The sequence below is a fragment of the Cuculus canorus genome, chromosome 3 (genome assembly GCF_017976375.1).
Source record: "Cuculus canorus isolate bCucCan1 chromosome 3, bCucCan1.pri, whole genome shotgun sequence".
NCBI classification, from domain to species: domain Eukaryota; kingdom Metazoa; phylum Chordata; class Aves; order Cuculiformes; family Cuculidae; genus Cuculus; species Cuculus canorus.
The window spans coordinates 34,168,599-34,195,011 of record NC_071403.1 but is presented as its reverse complement, the minus strand read 5'-3'; the positions used below and the strand labels follow the sequence as shown (position 1 = coordinate 34,195,011).

General features: G+C 40.2%; 1 protein-coding gene across 9 annotated transcripts in view; it reads left to right on the top strand.

Annotated features, from left to right (window-relative positions):
* The window catches only part of HS3ST5 (heparan sulfate-glucosamine 3-sulfotransferase 5), a 203,316-nt gene that overhangs the window by 156,413 nt on the left and 20,490 nt on the right, over positions 1-26,413 (top strand). Inside the window, exon 1 of one of the 9 annotated variants that reach the window (XM_009571953.2) lies at positions 9,264-9,513. The exons of the other annotated variants lie outside the window; for them this stretch is intronic. The gene's annotated coding sequence lies outside the window, so the exon portion shown is untranslated. Of the gene's footprint in view, positions 1-9,263; positions 9,514-26,413 lie in introns of those variants that run through there. 9 annotated transcript variants of the gene reach the window in all.

The window sequence follows — 26,413 nt, the reverse complement described above, 5'->3', positions numbered from 1 at the left end:
CAGAAGTAACAAAAGTTGTTTTTACAGGGCAGAAAAATACTTTAATTATTTCCCCAAATGATTGCACAAAATTCAATGTGGAGCTCCTAGGACATCTTCCTTGAAGCTGCTGTGGGTTTATTTACATCAGAGAGAGATTTCATGTAATTGTGTGTAAGTCAAAGACTTATTTAACAAAACAGAGAAATTTATTCCTTTTATATCCAGTACTATCTTATTGACAGGAAATTTTTCACTAGATCGATAGGTAAAATCACAGAATCATAGAATCACCAGGTTGGAAAGGACCCTCTGGATCATAGAGTCCAACCATTCCTAACACTCCCTTAAACCATGTTCCTAAGCATTCATCAACCCGTTCCTTGAACACCTCCAGGGAAGGTGACTCGACCCCCTCCCTGGGCAGCCTGTTCCAGTGCCTGATGACTCTCTCTGTGAAGAATTTTTTTTCTGATATCCAGCCTGAACCTCTCCTGGCGCAGCTTCAGGCCATTCCCTCTTGCCCTGTCCTCAGTCACTTGGGAGAAGAGGCCAGCTCCCTCCTCTCCACAACCTCCTTTCAGGTAGTTGTAGAGAGTAATAAGGTCTCCCCTCAGCCTCCTGTTCTCCAGGCTAAACAACCCCAGCTCTCTCAGCTGCTCCTCATAAGACTTGTTCTCCAGTCCCAGTGGAGTGCAAATCAAACAATATAAATAAAAATAACATATGTAGTATTTATAACATGCAGTTAACTACCCTGGCTTATATTCTGGAGTGAGATAAGCTGGCACTGTCTTACAAAATTAAAAGCATTATGGCTAAAGTAGCTAGTTCTGTATAATGAGGCAGAAAAAAGAGGCTATATGTAAAGCTTATTGTTTCATATTCTGCAATGAATATGCAATTCTATATGTCTATATAATATGTAGTTATGTACAATGCATAAAGGAGTATGACTATAGCGTACAGGCTTATGACAGCATTTAATCTTATATATGATTTATGAGAACTGTGATTATTTTTTTAGTTAAGCATTATTTAAAGGTATAGGTGACCGCTATTAAAGGCTATTATTATTAAAGGTATAGATGACACTGTTTAATTTACTAGTGCGTATGTAGCCAATGCACTCAGTAAAACAGATCTTTTTATGTTAATCAGTGTACATAGCTATTGAAAGTCCCTAACTTGAACAGTTTGTATCTAATTAGATGAGATGGAGAGAGCACTATTTGGAATATAGTGCTAAGACACAGATACATTTAATCACTCATTTGGTTGATAGTCATTAGGCAACGGGGAAACTGGACTTGGATTCTGAGTCCTAATGAAGTATCTTAAATTCAATGACCATTCTTCCCTGCTAATAGCCATTGTATTCTGGTATTTCCCTTTTTATCTTATTTTTCACACTGTTGTACTTCCTTTTTTAGCCAAAGTGTATAATGGTCAAAGATAACATTGGTGCCACAGGATAAAAGTTCCATTAACAAGCTGATGATGTCAGATGATGTTACCAATTTATTTTTCTTTAAAACTGCAGATCTGTCAACAGAATACTAAAAGAGAATTTCTATTTCGCCAAGTCATCCCCAAAAAATTTAACCACTAAGCCAAGGCCATCAAGCTGAATGTCACATTAAAGCTAAAGAGCTGTTGCTGAGCATCTTCACAGCCCCAATGCTCTGCGATTTGTCTTTTGTGGGATCCCTCCCAATAGTCTTTCTCTGCTGTCCTGTTGTCTCTAAGTTATGCACTGGATAGGTACCCTCGGACACTAGGACCAGTGAAGAGGCTTTACGGTGCCCAGAAAAGACACCACCACAAGCCTTTCACAGTCACACCCTGCTGAATAGCTGCCTTCTAACACTGGATTTAATTAGACTCACCATGGTCAGCCAGAATATCTAATCAGGCCCTAAAGTGGAACAGGCTCCCGGGGAGGTGGTTGAATCACCATCCCTGAGGGTGTTTAAAAGGCAGGTAGATGAGGTGCTTGGGGACATGATTTAGTAGTAGACAGGTACGGTTGGAGTTGATGATCTCTAAGATCTTTTCCAAACTAATGATTCTATGATTCTATGAAAACTTGTGATATTGTTAAAAATTCTGTCAGCCTTGAGCTTGTCTTTCGGACAACATCTCAATGTTTCCAAGCTATTCTCCATGGCCATTAAAGCTGGTTAATTGGCTGCTGATACATTGAGTGAGCTTTTTTTCATTCCTTTTTTTCATTCCTGTTTTTCCTTGTTAATCATGTGGATCTAGGAAATGAGGGTTTATAAATAAAATAAATCACTGAATATTATCTAATGCAGCACAAAAAGATGGAGATGGAGTATACAGAGAAAAAAAACAGCCCTTACAGAGGACAACAGAAATTTTATGATTGTAAGGGCAATAGTTGTGATTCAAATGGAGCCATACCTTCAAGAATATCTTTTTCCCTGCAGAATTTATAAGAGAAAGGCCTTATTTCCCAGCTGTGTTTTACCCAAATGCCATTAATCTGTTCTATCCAAATGGTCACAATACTAATGGATCAGAAAATGTTTCCACATCCATATATTAAAAGACCTTTTTTTCCTCCCTTGTCTGCACATCTTTTGTCATTTCAGCTAGTAATATTTGGCCTTTTTTAAAGCTAGAGCCTACAGAATGCAAGTTTTTCAGTGTGATTTAGATGTCCAATTAGTATAAGAACATGTCATGTCAGGAAGTATAGGGGAAAGCAATTACAAGAAGAAAAAAGATGTCAGCAAGTGTTAACCTGAAAACTGATAGGAGAAAACCGAATACCTGTGTTGTCATTGTGTTAGCAGAAGGCAAAACTCTGCTACATTACTTTCTGGTAAGATGCACCATACTAAATGACATGAGAGATTATGAGGAAAATAGCACCAGTTGAAGTCTTTGAGCAGGAATTCAGCAGAGCTATTTGCTTAATACTAAATGTAGGAGCTCTTCTGTTCCTAAGTACTGGTACCTGCTAAAAAATGTTATTAAATATCCAGATTAAATTATATTGTTGCAAATGATTTCATTATGATATGGAATTGAGTTGTCTCCAGAATTCAACAGAGGCAGATATATTTTCCAGGCAAACAATTTTAAAATATATTCAAATTGGGGTTGGAAGTAGATGATCTTTAAGGTCCCTTCTAACTCAAACTATTCCATGATTCTATGTGTGCATATGTACACATATGAAGTCTTTTGTGACCTCTGTACTTTCCACACCGTATAAACTCTGAGAATTTGACCCATTGCAAATCCTAATCTCTCCCTCCAACTATACACTAGTTTATCAAAAACTTTTCTTCCTAGGAAGTAGCTGTCTTCTGAAAATTAAAAGCTGTGGACTGCGTTCAGCACTCACACACAAGTCTATCTATTCCGATTCCCTTTAAGGTGGCCTGCAAGGCTCATCGAGGTCTGGACCACAGCAGGATGGGTGAGCACTTGTTCTCACAGAGAAGGACAGAGCCTTAAAGAGCACACAAAGAGAGGATGGTGGAAGAAAATGGATATCTGATTTTGCAACAGCAGATTTCCAAATTCTGTCCCCATTTGCAATGAATGAGGAGCTAGGGTAAACAGGAATGGTAGACATTAGAAAAGCAGCATGGTAAGTCTGTTTGTAAGAGTCATTTCCTTTGTGAGAAGTAAAAGAAAGGAACATCCTTGTACACCGAGGGAAAAGCGAAACACAAAACTCCAGAGACCAGGCTGCTGCCAGTGGGGCTCCTTCTGCTGGCTTGGAATGTGCACATTCTGCTTTTGATAAAAACCATCAAGGTAAATGTGGGCTGCTGCTGCTGCTGCTGCTGCACTGTGCCAGCAGCACATTTCTGCAGCTGGCATATTTCTGGGCACCTGCCCAAACAGCCTACCCTCAGCGCACTCCGCAGCATTTTATCCTGAGGGCCCTGCACACTCTAGTCCCCCCTATGCATATCTGGTAGTTTGGTAATTTCAGGATAATGAGATCAGTTGGCAAGGTTTAATACCAATATGAAGGGAATTATGCCTTATTTTTATCCTTCTATGGACAATGACCATATCTTGTAGCTGCATTCAACAGAACCAACCAGGCTACACTCACAGAACTCTCTAAATACCTAATCATATTATCAACAACAACAAAAAAAATCTTCATCTGAAATGCTTGGTAGCTGCATGAACAGTGAAAAGTGCAGATGCAACAGTAGTTGTACAAGCGCAAGGGTATATAAAATAATACAGCTGGTTACGATGCACTTTAATTTTAAAAATGATATGTCTCTGGAACAAGGAGGTGGCAAAAAAAGAAAAAGAACAGGTAATTCTCAAACTACTGTACTTTCTTCAGAAGCCGTCGGGTAAATCTTTTGTCTGGAGCTATTCAAAACTTGATTGGACACTTCAGCAAAAAGTGATTGTTAGGAGAAAGCCTGCTTAGGAAAAGCACAGACTAACAGGTCATCTTTTCCCAGCTAGAGAATGGCTCAGTAACTGAACTAAAATTATCCTTGAGTCCTATGGGAATATATTTGATGAGCCTCAACAAGTTTGTTTCTAGGCCTGGTCAGCACAGGAGAATTTTTATTTTGTAGAACAGTAATACCACAAATCTTAGCTTTGTTTTTCCAAAAGGATATGTTTTATGTATATTTATGCTTATCTGATGTATGTAAATACCTGATGTCTATACACCAAGCAACCATCTGTGTAAAAGTTAGTGTTAGGCAACGCAATATGAATCTTTCACTAAATCAAAGCCAAAAAAAATGATAAGACAAGTCTTGTAGTACTTGGTAATTGTGCTGTAACTTCTTCAGGCAAGAAATGAGTGGAGGTGGATGAAGATTCCATTTCTTTTTCTCTCCCCCACTTACCCCAGCTCCTAGATAATCTGATATCGGTAAAGGTCCAAAAACTCAGTAAAGAACTTGGACTGATGGCTCGATGTTTTAGCTAATTGAGTGATTTTTCGCACAATAGGCTTGTGGGAATGCTTGTCTCCAGTATACGAGCCTTCCTATCTCAATAGTCCTTTTCTTTCCTACCCCTCACCCAGGATTTGCACCCTCACAATATTCTCTCTCCAATATCAGCTTTGTTGGGAGAGAAAATGAAGCTGTCTGGGAAGAACTGATTTGCAAAATCCCAGCCTTGCAAGGAAGCCTTGCAAGGGATGAAGCCACAGCCTCTGTGAGAGCAGGCAGCACTGGTGGCAGCACTGGGCTGTAAAGACCAAAATATTCTGGGGCCTACAAATACCACAAGCTGCACCTATCACTAGTTAGACAGTGCCAGGTTCAAACACTATCCTACAGTTGTTTGCTAATGCCTAGCTTGCTTTCCGACATGCACTTGGCTTCATGCCAGCTAACACTCCCTAAGCCAATGCTCCAGCTCCATTCAGGAAGCTGTAAGCAAAATAGATGGGGTCAACCTTATTTAAAGAGGATTTAGCTGTCTGGGTGCAAATTGCTTCTAAGGCTATAGAGTAGGCTATGGGCTACTTTATTTACTAGTACAAATGTAATAATGGATACTACAATAGTGCTGATGCTTCATGGCGTTAACATCTTTTGGTACTGTGTACATTCAGCTTCTTAGTGCTACTCTACATGATGGAATATTTACTTTTAACATTAAGAAACTGTGCATCCAGCCATACACGTGGTTGTGTGTGTGACTGCTATGGATATGCTGGGAGAAATGCTCAGGTTAGGACAAAGCTTATGCATGAGTACCTTATAGTGGAAAATATGTCTCTTTAATCTTCGATCTCTAGAAGGATATTTAAAACGCTTTTTAGCAGTATAAAGATGCAATACTGTGCTCAGTAATTCCTATGACTTCCTGTGGCAGGAGTAGTTTTCTCCTAATCTCTTACTCCTGAGAAGCATAAGGGAAATAAAGCCATTGTTATCAGCGCCTGGACTCTGAAAGATGCCACCGCAATTTTGTCACTATGCTACAGAGACCTGTTCCTTAGCATCAGATTTTCAATTGTTCCAAACCAATCCAAAATTCAGTTAATTTTCTGTCTTTCAAAAACATCCTTTCTGTCTAAAAGTGGGTTAAAATATTACCTTAATATGTTCCCCTTATAGATGTTTACATTAATGGGTATCCACAGCAGTTAACCTTGTTTTGCTTTGTAAGTTTTACTTGAGATAAAAGGATATCGATACCTCAGGAGACACAGGATACACAACACTCATTTGTACCTTTGCATCTACATATCTATTTATGTCCCTACCTATAAGACCCATATAGCCCTGCTTATCATCACTTGTCTGCGCTAGGATTATAAAAGTAAATAGGCAGGCACTTGCCCAGCTTTTCAAACGCAGATCCCTCCTGTCTGCCTTTTTAATGCACAAGGCAGCAGCGTCTCATTGGGGGGCCATGCTGCTGCAGGTGGAAGAAAGGGATGCTGCTGACTATCGGGACTGCTGATAGGCTCCTGTGCAGCTCTGAGCAGCAAAGGATGGCAGCCCTTCTCCTGCTCCAGGACGCTACGTATCAAACAGCTTGTCAGTAGCTGAAGCCAACTGTGACACATGGGGGCCACAGAGCAGAGAAGGGGCTGTAGCACCATGCGTGAAAAGGTGTTGTGCAACCTGACTGGAGAGGAACAAGCAGCAGACATCAGCGGTGGCAACCAGACACTCTGGTACAATTGTCAAATGTCCAAAGTTGCCTAAGACTTAAACCCAGATTTAAGTCAAAAAGACCTCTGTGAAAGCCTTAGCTCTCTGAATCTTTCAAACATCTACCAGTCTAGCCTAGCCAGTGCCCGATGCTTCACACAAAATACTCCTGTTTCTGACACCAATATAACACAATGTAGTCAGACGCAGAAGTTTTAATGGTGAGATTTGTTTAGTAATAGTAAAAGGGGAAAAAAAAAAAAAGAGGATGGTCTCCAAATACTTTTCTCCTAGCTGCATTTTGATTGCCTTTGGACTCTATGATCTCAGGATCAGAGTTGTTGCAACTCTGAACTTCAGACAAAGCCAAACCAGCAGGGTTTTGTCCTCAGTTCTCTGATGTCTCCACTGAGGCTAGAAGTGTTCAGATCTGTAGAGGTTTAAGTTCGATCCACATTCACACTTTTACTGGGATCAGATTGATTGAGTTGGATTGATTTTTTTTCAGTTACACTTAATTAATTAATGCAAAACCTGATCTGATTAATAACCAAGGTGTTGCAAGCCCCAACTGACTTAGGAATAAATGATTAGCCAATGGAGCTTGCTGTCAAAGAAATGATTGAGGACATGAACTGAATAGGATTAAATACATTTGACATCAGAATTTTAAAGTAGTAAGCAGAGAAGTACCATGTCCTGAGCATAAACCAGTCACTGACTGAGACAATTAGAAAATAACTTCCACATTAAACAAATTATTCTTCAAATGTACACTTTTAATATATTTTCTTATGTTATTTCTTATTTTCTTTGTACCATTCAGTTCCACGTAGAGGGAAAAATCCAGCATCCTTTGGACTTCATTGGAAAACACTAGGAATAATTTGCTCAAATTCCATCAGTATAGGGGAAATAAGGGTCCTGAAAATAGGGATCTGACCCTGCGTACCTGGAGGCAGCAGAGCCAGCACTGAATGGTACATACCCTGTGAAAGGGCAATGGCTTCAGGGAGCAGGAGGTACCAGAGGCAGGTTTTGTCAGGCAGTTTGGACACTGCTTGGGAAGCTGGCAGCTGCTTGGGCTGAACTTTCCAACCTGTCCATAGCACAGCCCTACCCTGACCACAGGAAGGAAACAACTGCGTAGGCAAGCTGTCAGTCTCACTTAGTCTGGTAATATTCCTAACAGCATCTTCTTGGATTTTTAACAATGTAATCAGTTTTGGTAACCCTGGTTCGTGTGTACCTGTACAGATTTGTCACTTAACAATTATTAAACTTTTGAGCGCATAAACACGTGTAGGAAAACTCAGATGACTAAGAAAATCAGTTGATGTAATTTTTTTGTGTTACATCACCTTTTAATCTTTCATTTCAGGAAATGTGATGTGAAATAACAGGACAACCTATAGTGGAATATTGTATTGGAAGTTAGCATAAGTGTGGCATTGAGTCTGGTCATTTGTAAGTCTTGTGCCAAGTACATTGTGTCAAGTGTTTTATACAGAATGAGAACTCATAGCAAGAGTTGTGCCACATAACAGAAATCATCTGCCTCTGTGAATAATCATAAAGCACTAAAAAAATGTAATGCTTGAATCCTGGAAGTAAATTCCAGAACTACAACCCCAGGAGAGGATTTTCTTTTGCAGATTGTGTGCCAGGCTTTTTCTGAATTATTATCACAGATGGTGAAAAATTCCTACAGCCTTATCCTCATGTTCTTTTTCGTTCCAAATGGAGTCCTTTATGAAATACCAGCATGACTGCATATGTTTGAACTCTGACTGTCCACTTAAACGTATGTTGCACTTCAGTGGTGTGGTCTCTGGGAGAGACAGTTAGGCTCTGTTTCAGGAGGTTTAGAACAATTTATTTTCACCCGAAGGCTACTGAAACCTTGCCTAGTATTATCTCTGCTAGACTATACCACTAAACTAGAACAGTTGGAGTTGAATCACAGTCTGTGATGTTGTGCTTAAGCCAATAGAGATGCAAGCTTCAAAAAGTTAGTTCCAGTCCCTCCCTGTCCTCTCTACCAGGTCCACGGTCCTGTCACTCCCTTAGCTCTTGCCAGTTATCCTTCAGCTGCAGTTAGTGGGATCTGCTTGCTGATCCAGTGGAAAATGATGTGTGGCTGGCTCTGAGTTCTCTTGGTCATTGGTCTGATGGATGCCCTCAGACACAATCCTTCAGCTCCCTCTCCCTTCCGCTCATGCCTCGATAAAATGGGGAAATTATGCTGGTGGGATCCCTGTGATTAGTTTCTATCCTAGTGAAAGATCTTCAATAATAGTCTATTTCTCTGCAATTAGGATAAGCCTATTTGACTGGCAGAAAAGCCAAATTTGAAATTACTCAGGTGATCTTATATCTAAGACTTCACATCTTACTTCATCACCAGCTATATAATGCCTATTTGTTACTTTGTATAATAGGTATTCAGAACGAATTTTGGAAGTACCTAGGACCTAGTATCAGAGATCTAGAAAAGAAATCATAGGAGCCACCAGCATCTGCTATAGGTTTGGGATGAAATTATAGCTCACATTTTGCAGCTACAGAGTGGGTGGATTTCAGAGGGGGCATAGGGAGAGCTGGGCAGAGCTGGTCCGACCTTTCTAGTGTGCCCACTGTTTGTCACCTGATAGGAGCAGAGCTGACTGCCCAGCAGTCCTGCCCTTATCCCTCACCCTGCCTCTGTTTCTAACATGTCGCGGCACAGCACTGGCCTGCCCACTATGGTTGTACACTGCCTGCATTTGTAACCCCTGGGAGACAGCCCATCACGCTCTACAAGGGTAATTTACCTCGACTCCTGTTGGTGGAACAGCATAAAACAGCTGGAGTGTGCTTGTGGACTTGGCATTTAATGGGATTTTTGGTGAGTAGTGGTATAAGCCTTATATATCTGGTACTGGTACACGGTGTACAAGCTGTACGCAAATGGATCCGTTCCACTGGAAATAGGATTTTATGCTTCCTAATTAAGCAATTAATTTGAGTTTTGCGTACTATTTTGCAAATGTCAGGAGACAAAGTTGAGAACAAGTGCATGTTATCTTTGCATCAGGAACTGAGAGCTAAAGTATTGTGCAAAACTAGTAGTATGCAGAGTTGATTTCCGGAATAATGCTTGGATGTATTTGAATAAATAGTTATTTTTACACTTTTCTTCACTAATTTGATGTAACCTGGTTTCAACCCCTCCCCCCCTCAACAGAATAAGAATACAAATTAAAAGGAAGTCTTGTCTGACTGCCTGCCCTGAGCGTCCTTGAAAGTCCTTCTTTATTCTTACTACCGCTCTGTTGTTTTCCACTGGAAAACTCATGTTGTCCTGTAACTCTAAACTCATAAGCGACAAATGTAAAGAAAACTTGGATGGTTAAACAAAAATTTATTTGCATGATCTGAGACTGACAGCTGTTTCGTGCAGTTTGGCCCAGTCTATGGAAATTTTGAAAAATAAATAACCAGCAAAATCTGTTTCCAAGTAAAATATGCTCAATGTGTTCCATCAAAATGATACTAATTTTATCCACTGTAAACAGAGTTTTTGATAAACCTTGGTTCATTCACAGAAAAGAACCTTTTTGCTTAATAAAGCAAACACAAAACTTGTTTAGTATGAGCATAGACTCATTTACCGTACGATTTTTATTATTATATTTAGTTATGTATGTAAACAACTATAGGCCTAATCCAGAAAAAACGAGAGAGGGAGAGTCAGCATTGTGCTCAGTGCTACATCAGTTCTGCACCACTGAGGAATCCACTTTATTTAAGGAGAATCCCCAGGAAAGCAATAAAAGGAGTCAACAAGCTGCTTTATACAAGTGGGAAGACTCTGGTTATGCATGTCTAAAATGTGCCATAGAAAAAGACTTGACTGCTCATTTTATGGCCTGTTGGACTTCACACAGAGTCTCCTTCTAGCAAAGAACATTTCTAAAGTATTGCATGCCTTCTCTAGGCTCTTGTTTTCAATATTGCATGCACTTCTTTAGCGTGAAAACTAAAGCCTATGGAGGCTTTATGAGCTAAAAATACTCTGAGATGAGGTGCTGAGACTGCAGGAAAAAAAAAACTGGTAATGTTGGACCTCTGGGCATCTGTATTCTGACTCTTCTGTATTCTAAAATCAATGTATGACAAAGAAGTGGTTTCAGAAGACCCGCTGTATGCAAGTGTCTATTAAAATGGTACCAATGGTATCGTAGGCAAATTGGTATTTGTTAATCATGTGGGTAGTATTATTAGCATGACATGTGCCAGGCATTTGAGTAACAGTCATCAGTATATCTGAAACAGAAGGCACCTTCTTCATAGGTCAGTTCTCTGCTGAAATCTGTAGAGAGTTGAATTGAAATTAAATAATTATTAAACTCGGTGCAGTTTGGAGAAGCTTCCTGGTCCCTACATCTCCCAGGTAAACCTCAGACTGAAAGAAAATCTGCAGTTGACAGAGGAGGCTTATTCAACAAAAACAACTGAGATGATGCAGATGCCTTCATCATGCAAATAAAAACATGTAATAGCAGCCAGCTCACCTGCAGTGTGATAAAGTGCCCAGCATGTATGCGGCAGCAGTTCCACAGGCTGTGTACTGTGTTTTGAAACTAAATCTTTCTTCCTCCTATTGACTTTTGCCCTCTGGTACATTGAGTTGGCTGCTTGAGACACTTTTACTAAGTACAAAGTCAATTGACTGTAAGTGGTGATGAAGAAAATGTTGTCTGATTAATATTACAGTTCAAGCTCTTCTGATCAGTCACAGAAAGAGCAGTCAAATAAACTCAACTTCATTTCGAAGAATCACACAGTGTTAATGGTGGAGAGTCTGCCTGGAGCCCGAAGGGAAAAACAAGCCACTCGAGGCAAATCTCTCTTCTTTTACATAGAACAAACTAGTCGAGCAGTGTTAAAAGCTGCCTATTGATTTGTGCCTGGACTGAAAGCCATGCAGTGACGTAAATTAAAATGTGTCAAGAGTCAATATTGATTTTGTTTCCTTTTCTTCTTCTCTTTTTTTAAAGCAAGGCCACTACCCTTGGGAAATACTGTTAGTTATACTGCTAGGTTTGTCAGTGAGTGAAGTAAGACCCTTTTCCGGAAGACTACATATGTCCAGACATCAATTTTCCTTCTTTCACTGAGGTAATATAGGCAGCATGCTGAGAGCAGCTATGCTGACAAAATTTCTTTTTTTTTTGAGAAAATTGCTAGGTGAAGAAAAAGAAATGGCAAACAGAAGAAAGAAAATGTTAGAGAAGATAAATTTGCTGGGCTGAGCTTGCAGTCTAATACTTGCAGAGTAAACCCAATTTTTTAAAAAAAATCTTTGCTTGCAATACATTTGTGTAACAATACAAATTATACTCAGCAGGAGCCAAGGACAAGGGAAGGGTAGAAAGAGAATCTTGCTGTCCCTAGAGAGGTGTGCACAAAGGTGGAGTAGACCTGGCAAGAGTTTCCTCTCAGAAAGATGGAGTCCCCAGGAAGAGGCCCAACAAGAGTCTCTCTTTTGCACAAATGCTAGCAGAAGAGCAATGGGCGATCCCTAAAGGGTTATTCAAATATATTATTGGTTGAGTTCACATAATCCTGAGCGAGGGTTATACAAAGTAGTTTAGTAAAGCACAGCTAGCATTTGCCTATTTTTTTTCCCCCGAAGACTCAGATACAAACTGCAATAACCACTGTTCTGAAAATCAATGTTACAGCTTTTTCTATTAGATGACAAACTGCAGCGAGGCTCTTTTCACAAAAATTTCTACCTTGCTGCCTCTTAGCAAGTAATATTGTTCAGTTCTTTGACAAATACTCCTTTGTAGCAAAAATAAGTTCTTCATAATCTGTGCCATCAAATTTCACAACTCATAATCTACCTCTTACTTAGAGGTGACAACAATGTGGCAGGAAGCCTATTGCAGCTCTGATCTTCTAAGAATGAACCAAGGCCCACAAAGGAGGGCTGCATTTAATGTGGAGGCAGTGTTGTGAGAGATGTTTTTTACTTTATGGGTACTTCTTAAGGCTTTGGATACTACCATAGTGCCTAACTTTGCTTTCTGGATGGAAGAAACATTGCTCCATCTATGATGGTAGCTTCCTTCTCTCCTTTACTCCATCACTACCAGCCTCTCTCCATGAAAGAAAAACATTTCTCCTAGGACCTTAAAGATCGTCTAGTTCCAATCCCCTTGCCTTGGGCAGGGACACCTCCCACTAGATCAAGCTGCTCAAGGAGCCATCCAACCTGGCCTTGAACACTTGGGAGGGGACATCCACAGCTTCCCTGGGCAACCTGTTCTGGTGCCTCACCATCCTCATTCTGAAGTATTTCTTCCTAAAGTCTAATCTAAATCTTCCCCCTTCCAATTTAAAGCCACTCCCCCTCATCCTATCACTACAAGCCCTTGTAAAAAGTCTCTCCCCACCTTTCTTGCAGACCCCCTTCAGGTACTGGAAGGCCATTATATGGTCTCTCGGGAATCTTCTCTTCTCCAGGCTGAACAACCCTAACTCTCTCAGCCTGTCCTCATAGCAGAGGTACGTCAGCCCACTGATCATCTTTGCAGTCTCCCTCTGGACTCATTCCAACAGTTCCATATTCTTCTTGTGTTGAGGATTCCAGAACTGGACACGGTACTTCAGGTGGGCTCTCATGAGAGCAGAGTAGTGGGGTAGAATCACCTCTCTCAACCTGCTGGCCACGCTTCTTTTGATGCAACCCAGGATATGGTTGGCCTTCTGGGCTGCAAGTGCACATTGCCAGCTCATGTTGAGCTTGTCATCAGTCAGCACCCCCACATCCTTCTCCACAGGCCTGGTCTCAATCACATTGTCCTCTAGCCTGTATTGAAACCGTGGATTGCCCTGACCCAGGTGTAGGACTTGGCCTTGTTGAACCTCATGGAGTTAACATAGACCGACATCTCCAGCTTGTCCAGGTCCCTCTGGATGGCTTTCCATCTCTCTGGTGTGACAACTACCCCACTCAGCTTGGTGTCATCTGCAAACTTGCTGTCAATCTCGCTGTCAATATCATTCATGAAGATATTAAACAGCACTGGTCCCAGTACAGATCCCCAAAGGACACCACTTGTCACGGATCTCCATCTGGATATCTAGCCACTGACCACTACTCTATGAATGTGACCATCCAGCTAATTCGGTATCCACTGAACAGTCCAGCCATTGAATCCATCTCTCCAAATTTAGAGAGAAGGATGTTGTAGAGAACTGTGTCAAAGGCTTTACAGAAGTCCGGATAGATTGCATCCATTGCTTTTACTATGTCCACCGATGTAGTCACTCCATCATAGAAAGCCAGCCACTAGGTTGGTGAGTCAGGCCTTGTCCTTGGTGAAGCCATGATCTCTAATCACCTCCTTGTCCTTGATCAGCTTTAGCATAGCTTCTAGGAGGATCTGTTCCATGAGCTTCCCAGGCACCAAGGTAAGGCTGACAGTTCAGTAGTTCCTGAGGTCCTCCTTTCTACCCTTTTTAAAAATGGGCACGGTGTTCCCCATCTTCCAGTCACCAGGGACTTCCCCTGGCTGCCATGGCTTTTCAAATATCTTGGAGAGTGGCTTGGCAAACACATCAGCCAATTCCCTCAGGACTCTGGGATGCATCTCATCAGGTCCCATATATTTATATATGTTCAGGTTCCTCAGGTGGTCATGAACCTGGTACTTCTCTACAGTGGGGGGGGCTTTACCCCCCTGGTCCCCATTTTGTTGTATATTGACCCAGGAGGGGTGAGGACAGCAGTTGTCAGTGAAGACTGAGGTAAAAAAGTTGTTGAGTACCTCAGCCACCTTCTTATCTGTGGATACGAGGCCACCGCTTTCATTCATCAGGAGGGATACACTTTCTTTAACCTTCCTTTTTTGGTTGACATACCTATAGAAGCCTTTCTTGTTTTTCTTTGCTTCTCTTGCCAACTTCAGCTCCAGCTGCTCCCCGGCCTTCCTGACACATCCCTGCACAACCGGGCAGCATCCCTATGCACTTTCCAGATTCCCTGTTCCTGCTTGCACTGCCTGTGCAGTTCCCTCTTGGTCTTCAGTTTGACCAGCAGGCCTCAAGTCAGCCACTCTAATCTCTTCCCTTCCCTGACTGATTTCCTACGTCTGTGGACTGAGCACTCTTGCGCTCTACGGAAAGGGTCCTTAAATATTTGCCAGCTCTGTTCTGCTCACTTGTCCCTGAGGATCGTTTACCAGGGGATCCTATTGACAGCTCCTTGAAGAGATGGAATTTTGCTTTCTTGGCTCTGTATTTGCTCCCAAGAAATCCTCACCTCAACTGCAGTTTTCCCACAGTGACTAAAGATCTATTTCAAATTGAAAATAAGTAAATGCAGAAATGAAATTCTAAATTGTACAGGGACTAAGCACCACAGCAACAAACTCACAATCTTCCAGCTACGGGCAGAAAAAAGTGTCCTGAAGTAGGAAAATGCTGCAGTAAATTAAAAGTGCAAACCCAAACATATTAAATGTGTGGAAATACTCCTACCAATTTCATGTAGATGAGGTTCAGGTTCCAGCTGAATAAAATAAAAATTCATTTTTAATACTCCAGCAAATTGAATTTGGCCTTCTATTATGGCTGCAACTGAGTTATAAATGGATACCTGGTTATTTGGGCTGCTGAACTGAAAGAAGTTGAATGATAAATCTGCATTTTATCTCTCTTTTTCTTTATGACCATCTCAGACAGGTTTTTGACCTTTCTATTTTATTTTTATTTTTTTTAAAAAAACCCTTCCTATTGCCATACTGAATGAGAATAATAAATGTAGTAACTTTTTTTTAAAAAGAAAAAAAAGAGAAGAAACACAAGGAGAATAACATCTTATGTATATACTAGATGTAATTTGTTCGCAAACCAAGAAGGGAAGGCACCACTGAGGTTGTTCATGCATTCTGCCTGGTTTGCCTGGTAGGTGGCTTTCAATTTTGCATTATAACCGTTCAGACTTATTATTATTAAAATTCAGGCATAGAGAGACAGAAGAAGATATAAAATTATTCCATTGCTATCTTCTGTACATTATGTGCACAGATATTCACTCAGCGGAATTCTACAATAAAAGAAATTAAGAAGAAATATGAAAAGCAAATAATTTATGAATTGGATGTATTTTATAAATCTTTTTTAAAGATGTATGAACGGGAACAATCTGACATTAACTACTTTCCAAACATTTTACTTGTCTCGTAATAATGTTCTTTGCATAAATGATTTTATTTTGTCCACACCACAATTTCCAGTGCTGTTCCACTCTTTTCTTTTCTGGGAATGATAGCAGAAAATAATGAGTGATTTCAGCCAACTTTGGAACACCTATTTTTTCTGTACAACTCAAGAACTAACCAGGAGAAGAGCTGTAGATTAGACTTACTTAGATACTCAGGCATGTAGAAGACAGGTACTGTCATGCAGAGGATTTAACTAATATGTCCTGGAGTCAACCTCTGGCGTGCTGCTCCACCTTGGAACTGCACTGGAAGCCACTAGAACTAAACAGGAATGAAATGAAGGGGAGAGAAACATCTGCCTGTGGCCAGATAGACATCTCATTTCTCAAAACTCTTGGCTGCAAACTCTGCCCCAAAGCTAGATGCCAAAGCCTCTTTTCTGTATTTGATGAAACAGACACAATATTTCACATTTTTCATTGATATTTACTCATCTATTCATTCTTTCATTCACCTGCTGTGAATAGATATTTGTGATTAATTATTTGTTCTGGAGCAGGGACTTGAATCTTGATAATCCAGCTGAATTACCTAGCTGTTGGCAGTATTTAATCCTGTAACACTTAAAACTGGCCATAGATATGTTCTGAAAGCACCTCTGTGCCATCACTTCTCTGTAAGTCTGCCCATAAATCATAGAATCATAGAATAGTTGGGTTGTAAGGGACCTTAAAGATCATCCAGTTCCAAGCCCCCTGCCATGGGCAGGGACATCCCACTAGATCAGGCTGCCCAAGGCCCCATCCAACCTGGCCTTGAACACCTCCAGGGATGGGGCATCCACAGCTTCCCTGGGCAACCTGTGCCAGTGCCTCACCACTCTCATCGTGAAGAAATTCCTCCTTATGTCTGGTCTAAATCTGTCCTTCTCCAGTTTATACCTATTGCCCCTACCACTACAAGCCTTTGTGAACAGCCCCTCCCCAGCTTTCTTGTAGCCCCTTCAGGTACTGGAAGTTGCTATAAGATCTCCTCAGAGCCTTCTCTTCTCCAGGGTGAACAACCCCAACTCTCTCAGCCTGTTCTCATATGGGAGGTGCTTCAGACCTCTGATCTCATTCCAACAGTTGCATATCCTTCTCATGTTGAGGATTCCAGAACTGGACACAATACTCCAAGTGAGGTCTCATAGGAGAGGAATAGAGGGGCAGAAACCCCTCCCTCGACCTTCTGGCCACGCTTCTTTTGATGCAGCCCAGGATACAGTCGGCCTTCTGGGCTGCGAGTGCAAATTGCCAGCTCATGTCAAGCTTCTCATTAACATAAAGAGGTACTGACACAGTTATAGCACCTCCTCCACCCTCCAGAAAGAGAAATCAATCTCACACCACTACAGCATAAAAGCAGGACAATTGTGTCTGAGTCTTGGGCTTTCTGGAACACTGACTTTTGGAGGTACCCAGTGAGGCAGTGATCTGACCAGATGATGACCCAGTGCACACCCAGTGCCTGAAGATGCCTCAATGCAGACACAAGCTGCAGCAAATGAGGGAAGATCTCTCTTCTTGGAATTCCTCCTGCAGCACCTAACCAGTCACCTGGAAGGTGACGGCGTACACATTTGACCAGCCAGGGCAGAGGGAAAGGCTCAGATACATGTTATAGTCAGAGCAGTCACTTCAATCAGAGCAGTCGCTTATTTAAATAATTACCAGTCTTTCAAGCAAAGAGCAGAAAACAGGTCTCTCTCTCCCAGTTGGATGCCCTAATTGCTGCCCTGTGGTCATGCTATGTCCTGCTCTCTTACCGAAGGAATCCCTAATTATTTAATGTAAAATAAAATGGCTTGCTTAGGAGCAGCATAGAGTCCTCTCTCCATCTCTCTGTCTCTGGGTTTTCACATATGCATGTGCATACATAAAGACACCAGTCCATAATTGGAGAGGCTGCAATTCTTTTGGGATATGAGATATGTGAGCCTGAATCCTCTTAGGCTGGAGGGCAAGGGAGGATTAATTTTGTTTTGTTCATAGCCTTCTACCAGAAGAAGGTTTTAATGGGAGGCTTGAAGGAGGATAGTAGAGTGACCTCGGGAATGTTGTATGCTTGATAGTATTTGGTTGAATACTAAATTGTTGAAGGGGAGAGAGGATGATAAGTAAGGGAAAGGAGATAAATCAATTTTTTCTCAAAACTGTATTGGATAAATTAATCATTTAAATGACCTGATCTGTGTACTTTATAAGATGCACACTTTTATGTGTAAGTCACTTGTCTTTTTTACAGATGAAATGCTTTGAAGTCAGTGTAATAATATGTCCCATTTCTCAGCACAGGACACAGAGGGTAGACATGATAATAGCTTATCTGTTTTTATTTTTAGATGAATCTAGTTGAAATATCTTCAAGACACAAAAAAAGAAATAATATGAATGAAATACCATCTGTCAGAGAAAACTGTCCAAGAGCTCCATTTTCTCTGAGAAATCTTTAAGAAAAACAACATAAGTAATTGTGATGTTTAATGTTTTCTTTGCTTGTTCAGGTGTTACATTCAGGAGAGGATTCAGAGCATAAAAGATGATACTGTGCCTTAGTTTCAGAAAATAACATGATATGTGACTCACATTTTGGAGAAAAGAGAAGGAGGAGAAAGTATTACTCATTTTTCTCTCACTTAATTCTTTAACCCTCTTTTAACACTTGCCTTACTTTAAGCATTACGCTGCTGTCCTCTTGAATCCAATGCAGCATTTTTAGTTGTTTCCCCTAGAAGAGGGAAGAGTCTGTCTCAGCCTCATTTGCTTTGGAGATGCAATGGAATAGTGAAGTAGTGAGAAGGAAGGCAGAGGTTTGTGTTTCATTTATAAGAAAAGGAGACAGACATGGGGAAGGAAATATTGTGTGAATAGGAAAAAAGATAACACTTACAAAAGCCTTTCAGAAATCCAGCCTTTCTCCCTTTTCCCTCTACCCGTCCCATGAAATTATCCTGGCTTTGTTCCCATCTCTGTCTCCGTCTGTGCAGTGACACACAAGTGTGTGACCTATGCCCTGAAAGGTATCAATTCCCATTTCCTTTCCTGCTTAACTCAGATCAGGAGGAGGAATTGTTTGAAAAGCAATGGTTATGAAATGGATTTTTAATGTGAGCTCGGTACTTTTTGTGAACATTCATGCCAAAAGAATTTAACTTCCCTGATTACTTAGAAACAAAAACACATACAAATAGACTGGTTAAAATGTGATTTCTAATTTATGGTAGTGGTTAGGAGCATGTTCTAACTCAATTTGCCATGCTCTCCATGATTACTGTAGGCTTGTCAATGAGAAAAACTCTTCCCAGTGAAATATCTGGATTCTTGCCCTTGAATAAAATGGTATTGTTTATGCCTTCTAATCAGGGATATTGTTTACAGGGCAGATAACTGTTAAGTTTTCTTTCCATTATTGGCTACATGATTTATTTCATTTTGTAACTGCATTTAGATAGGCTAAAACCTCTCTTGACTTTTATAATCTCATTGCTTTGCTCCAAGATATGATGCAGCACAGTCATATCAAAACACGTAAGTATTGAGCAGAGTCTAAGCTACCCTTCAACTGCACCAAATAGCTGTGGCACTCTTTTTACTGTTTGTTTTCTGCTCTGTAGCAGAGCACATAAAGACACTCAGGGAATAGTGTATTATTGGACATGGATATAAAGACTTCATCAGACTAATGGAACAATTAACTCAGCTATTCTGCTGCACTTGATCTGCAGAATTTTGCTTTAAGATTAGAGTGATAAGGTGAAGATTAACACCTCTGGGTCAGTGGGGCTGATGAGACATGATTTATTAATCCTCAAAGAAAACCTTAATTGGACACTGAAGCGCTCTTTCCTTCATTGTTAAACACTGCCAATTCCCTGGATAATTAGGGTAGATAGTGAATATGATAGAGACTTATTGTAATTAGATGCACCAAAACCAAGGTAATGATTTTTTCCACTGGGAACACCATGTGTTATTTTCTCCAGATAAATCAGTACCGATGTTTGCATACAACTGAAAAACATCCCCTTCAAATGGTCATTGACTACCCAAATATAACGTATGGCTGAGAGCTGGAAAACTGGATTCATAGGAATCCTTTGATTTAGAGGAACTGTCTTAAATCCTGGCCTTGAGAGCACAGATAATTTACTCTGCAAGCAGGTTAATGAGCAGGTTGATTTATTCTTATTTTTTAACCTATCATTACTCATTCTTTCATCAGGTTCTTTCCATTAAGAGGCTCTGATTTATAGGAAGAAGAGCTCCAGTAAGGAGTTTGGTATGTTTTGTAACCAAATCTTGGAAATACTTTCGTTTTTAAAGAAATGTCTTTTTGCAGACAGTATAATGAATGGATTCATTATAATGCAGCATGCAGCTAAAGATGGGAGAAAAGTCTGTAGGCATATATAACTACCGTACCCCAGGCTCAAGAAATGGAGCTGTGTGACTTGAGGATTCATTAAGACACTTGGTGTTGTGCAGTCTTGATGAAATAAGTTAATGTTCTCATTAGGAGGTTGGAGCAATCATTTGGAAAAAGCCTCCTTCACTACATTTGTTTACTGTGTCACAGGAAGCATGTCCTCAGTCAACTGGGATAATCATTGTAAGTGTTTTACATAGTTACAAAGCAAACTAATAAACCAGATTGTTGAATCATGTCAATCATGTCTAAACATCAACAAGCAAATTGCTGTATACAGATGGGAAATTTGTACAAAAAAAAAGCCTAGATATTCAGCACAGTGTGAACAGTGCACATTGCGAGTTCATGATTTAAGACTACTATCCAGGGGAATGTGGCTTTCCACTGCATGGCTCTGAAGCCAGATTGCTGTCTCTATTAAATTATCTGATGAGACTTTTGACATTTAGGGCACTGACTGAGGGGAATGTGTATTATTAAGCATTACGTCCTGCTTCTCCTACCCCATCACTGTACCAAACAGGTTATCACACTGCTGTATTAGTTGTCTTCTTGTTGCCTCTGCTGGAATCCTCAGGATTTATTGCAACTTCACACTCAGACTGACTTCCCAAGGCTCTAGCCAGAGGAGACATGAGAATCAAGAATTGGTGTCAGATTTTTTTCTGCTAAAGACAGAGGAAAATTAAATATATTCCTGCCCAGCCCTGTTGGGGATTGGAGTCAACTTTTAGCCCAGCAATCCTGATGTCAGCTTTCTGAGTGACAAATCCTTTTGGCACTTGTCATCTTTGCACCAGACACCACCCCAGGGGGGGAAGGAACCTGTTTGTGCTGGTAGTTGCTGAGTGCTTGTGTGATTTCACCCTGCCCAGGCTGACATATAAGGAACAAAAGAATGAAGAGTTTAAAAAAATGCTGCACAGCTTTCAGAATGCTTAAGTAGACTGAAATGAAGATTGCACAAGGGTGTAAGATAAAAAGTAAGAAAATAATCTGCAGAAATAACAAAAAATTCTGTTAAATTAATCAATAGGTCTCTTACCAATAGGTCTTTTACAGTGGCAAATATAATTTAGTAAAAGAAAATATAGACAGTGCAAGAAGAATATATTGAGTATTCTACCTCTCCTAAAAGCAAGCATCAAGATGAGCAGTTATTGACTGAAAGATATGTTTTTTCAGAGAAAAAAAGCATGCTCTGGAATGTGGGTCTTGGATCTGTGCTGAAGTTACGGAACTGCCTGTAGCATGCTGTCCCATCAGAGCATGCCTTTGACTTACAGCAGAGAGATGTGACCTCATCAGGAATGCTGGAACATAACACAGATCAAAGCCAGTTTCTATCTTTCCTAACATCTGGAAGGAAATAGCAAGGAATAGGCATATATTAATTGACCAGCAACTTTAACTGTCCCTTGGGAACATGAAATAATGGGAGAAAAAATCATGTATATTCTATTGTAGACAGGAACAACTATCCAAGGCACCAAGTAATGGGAAGACTTTTCTGTTATTGCAGGTACCAGTATAAGTCACTTTTTCCATTAGGTAAGTTCCAAAGGGTTTGATATTGGTTCTGCCCAAGACGTAAACTGGATTGTTCAGTCACAATGAAATGTAGATTTCTTTTTTCACTATGAAGAATATAGTGTATCTTATCCAAAGCTTTTATGCTCTGATACTGAAGCCTCACCATTTTGATGGTCATTCCTTACTGTCGAATGACTTATTTAATGCTGCAGTTTATTTCAAGTCTGCACTGCTAGAGCTAGAGATTTTCCTGCATCACTGTTGCATGTCGTATTGTATTGATGTCCACTTACATCATTATTATTTGGGATTCCTTCATTCATCCTGGAGTGCTTGCTCCATATTGCATTTTTTTCCTTTACTAACTTCTCTTTGAAATAGAGCCATGCACTACACGGAGCCCAGGAATTTGGACACTCAGACTTTTGGAGTAGCTCTCCAGTATCATCAAAAGACTTACCTCCAAAATTATTTGTTTTACTATTGCAACTTCCCAAGAGCTTAAGTGATAGTCTGAAACAAGATGAAGTGAGGATTATCCCTTCTTCTAATTCTGAATATTAATGGTCAAATACAGACACCTTCTATTCAACAACAGCTTCCTGAACCTTGGGCAAGAGGAGAGCAAGAAACACTAAATTAAACTATTAGTGCAACACACAGAAGGGGTGGGGGTGAACAGACTTAACAACTGTATCATGCCCCATCTGAACGGAGTACTGGTGTTATTAATTTAAAGTTGAACCAGCCATGTGGGTTCTTAAGCATCCAGATATGTTATGTTGGAGTCTAGTCCCTCAGAAAGGAGGAACCAAGGAAAACTTTATCTGCCATTCTGAAGCAAGGCAATGATATTTCCTTTTCATAGAGAGAAGAAGCCTTTGCTGAGCAAGAATTTAGGAGGCTCATGGGGTCTGTATGTGCTAGCAGGCACAAAGGTTCATTTTAACTTCATCTGACCCTTTGGGAGAGAGTAAACACATAGAGCATCTTTCTTTCCTCACAGCTTCATAATAAACTTCCAGAGGAGCATAAGCTTGACAAATCTCACTGTACAATTCTAATTAAAATAGATCTTCCTTTGCAAAAATCAATTTCTTTAAAAAAAAAAACCTCCACAGTTCTGCTTCAATCTCAGTCTCACTAGAAAGACAAGTATCAGTAAGCTGTTGGATGTTGTGAATAAACATACAAAACCTGACTGATTTTAAAATGTAATCAATTAGAAATCACATTTTACTTTTTTGATTGGAACTGAAATTTGATTTGGAATGGGTTTGTGTCTTTGCCTACCATTAATTAGCAATAGTAATAGAATTGTTCGTCTGCAGGAATTTCGAACAGATCTGCCTTCCTGTAAGGCAGATTGGTACAGTGCAAAGTACTCTCAGTCACTGCAGAGGTCTCAGATCCATTGCTTCTGTTAGCTGGCAGAGGAAGGCTTTGGTGGAAACAACAGTAACCTGAACAGAGGAAGAAGTTTTCAGTGGAAAAAGTTCGCATTTTCCAAGCTGCAACTTGAGCAACAACTACAGGCAGGAGAGGCAGTGGCATTCTCACAGCATTGCAGCCATCAAGGCTTGAGTGCTGGGGCACTGGAGAAAAATGTATAGGAAAGCAGTAAGACAGTGGCCAGAGCCTGCTCTAGAATTCCTGGTATTAAACTGGTGTCAAACAATCTGATCCACTATTTTATCTAAAACATTAGGACAGACCTTCCTTGGCCAAAAGCAAACTCAATTGTATTATCTTCTATTTTGTACAAGGGATGAGCCTAGCAGCTATTCTTGTTGTATAACATTTATGTCTTTAGAAAGGCTGCAATAACTAGGAAAGTTCCATGTGCAGGGACCGGCCCCTTCAGTAACTTCGGAAGGAGCAGGATGCACCATGCTGTGCAGAGCAGTCTCTCAAGGATAGGAGATGACTGGGTGGATGTCTTAATGTTCTTTTCTTTTACCTTTGCACTGCAGAATATTAGTCTGCAGAAGTGCTTTCCATTAACTTTCAGCTGACTGAGTTAATTTCAAAGCATGTATTTATTTTCATAGATGGAAAGCTGTTAGTATTCTAAGAGATAGAAGAGATTTATCCCTTCTTTCCCCCCCCCTTTTTTTTTTTCCTGATGCATTCACAAATACTTTCATAGTTCTATGGCTGTTTTCTCCAATGTGCCCTGGTATTGCTGTGAGGATTTAGAATCAGAAGTGAGAATGTACATGGAGTGTTTGTTCCTTTTTAATCATCCCTTTTCTTCACAGAGCAGTGTGAAAAAAAGCCTGAAGCTGGGTGCTGTGAAAACTGATGCGTTTTACAAAACAAAAGTTAACAACTTCTTTAGCTCACCTAATGTAACATAAGGACATCCCTACATTCATGTAGTCTGTTAGGCAACTATTACACAGACAGCATTAGGACTATTAACTTAGAGGTAAGAGGTGCCTTGTGTCATACTCCATTCTCCAGAAATCTGATTCTGCTGATACTAACACTATGGCCACTGTCATCATCCCACCTTCTTGTATTCTTATTTGTAGGCAGTCCTACAGTACTGCTAAGTACATTAAATTTAATCAAACACAATACATTTGATACCTCTTAGAATACTTCAATACTCTTAAAAGAGTAAAAGTACTTGCTGTTCTCAAGGATGAGAATTGTTCGTGGAAGTAATGCAGGATGTTAGTATATTACTGATGACAAGAAAATAAACATTTCTAAACAAAAATAAGGTGGTTAGTTAGCAACAAGAATGATCATGGAACCATTAGAGAAGCATCTTCAAAGACTGAAGGATTAAAGTGAACCTATAGATAGGACAGAATGGTAATCAAAACAAGTCAGTGAATAAATCCATATCTGGTACTAGAAAAATAATGTTAGGTAATATTGTTTCCTTGTTCTAGTCTGTGATCTTGCATTTGCAGAAAACAGGGCCTGTTGCAGAGATGCCAGGAGGCGAACTGTTTGTCTGAGTGGTTGTCAGCACAGGAGAAGGAGCGTGGTGCTACCATCCATCCCCTGTCCTGACAGATGCCTCAGGTGGGGACTTGCCACTGCTCTGCAGCACAGGCACCTCTGTCACGGTCACTTAGAGCCAACCGTTCAGCATGGTTACCACCTAAGGGATTTTTAAGCAGACATCTCCGGGTCTGCTTTGCATAAGGGGAACCACAGCAGGACAGCAATGGCCTCAAGCACTCTTCCATTAGACCTCTTCCTTCTTCCTCCTTTTTTTGCAAGGGGGCTTAAGCCAAGGAGCCCTGCAAAGAGACAGGAGGCAGATGTGCCACGTGGGCATGAAGGGAAATGGACCAGTGTAATTAAGTCTGCTATTGTAGCCAACACTGAGGATAAAGTGCTCCATCTCTAGTCCACCAGCACATTGTTTTAGGTGCAAAGCTACTTATGTATACATCTTAAAATGGAAATCTTCTGCCTGCTACCCTGTTACCTGGTAAGTGCATCAGCAAATCAGAGTGGGGGATGGCAGCAAGGCACATAAACATGTTATGAGAGTAAAACAGAAGTGGTCAATGATAATAAATATTTCCTTAAGAATATATTGCATGTTGTGAGGTGGAAGAAGACTGGTGTCTCCTTCACGCTCTGTAAGGTGAAGTAATTGAGAAGCTGTTCCTGTTCCATTCAGATGCTATTGCAGCCAAGAAGCTAGGAGATGAACTGCCTCGAAAATTAACTTCAAGGAGACAGATTTGAAGTATATAAAGGAGCATCTTTTTCTGAACTTAACCAGCATAGCACATAATTCACTAAGCCTTAATGGTGAATTTATGATGTGCAAAAATTTATTTCCTATCCCATCTTCCTGCCTTAAACACAAAAAAATCCCCAAAAACAAACAAACAAAAAAAAAACAAAAAAATTTTTTAAAAAAAAAGAAAAAAAAGAAAAATACTTCTTACATAAACTTCAGTTACATCTTGTGGTGAAATGACATGATGAAAAGAGTAATTAGGGTTCAAGGTCAAAATGAAATTCTGTTCACATCTCAGTCCTTCACACATCATTTTGCAAAATGAGAGAGCTGAATAGAGGAAGAATTAACTGGTTTCTTTTAAGTTTAGTAATTGCAAATGCAAAATGAATATCATTCTGCAGACATGGTGCCAGAGGACAATGCAACCTAACGAAATAATGGTAGCCCTGATAAATAATTTATGCACTATATCAAAAGCTGAATGAGATAAAGAAATGGAGAACCCATTTGAAAATTTGGAAATTGCTCAAAGCTCTTCTTCCAGTGATTCCCAAGAGGATGAGCACAGAGCACTAATAAACTCTGTGACCGTGTATAATTCATAAACTTTCCCTCATTTTTTTATTTCCAGTGCTTACAGTTTATAGTTAACAAAGGAAAAAAATGTTGAAAATCCTTGTAGCAGTTGAGAGAACATAAGCCAGCTGATTCTTCCACTTCATCTGTACATAAAGGTCATCTGTTTAAATTGGAAACTGCACATATATTGCCATTAAACGTAGCAGTTTGAAAACAGAAAAAAACCCTTCTGCTCACATACTCATGCCTACTTTTTATTTGTA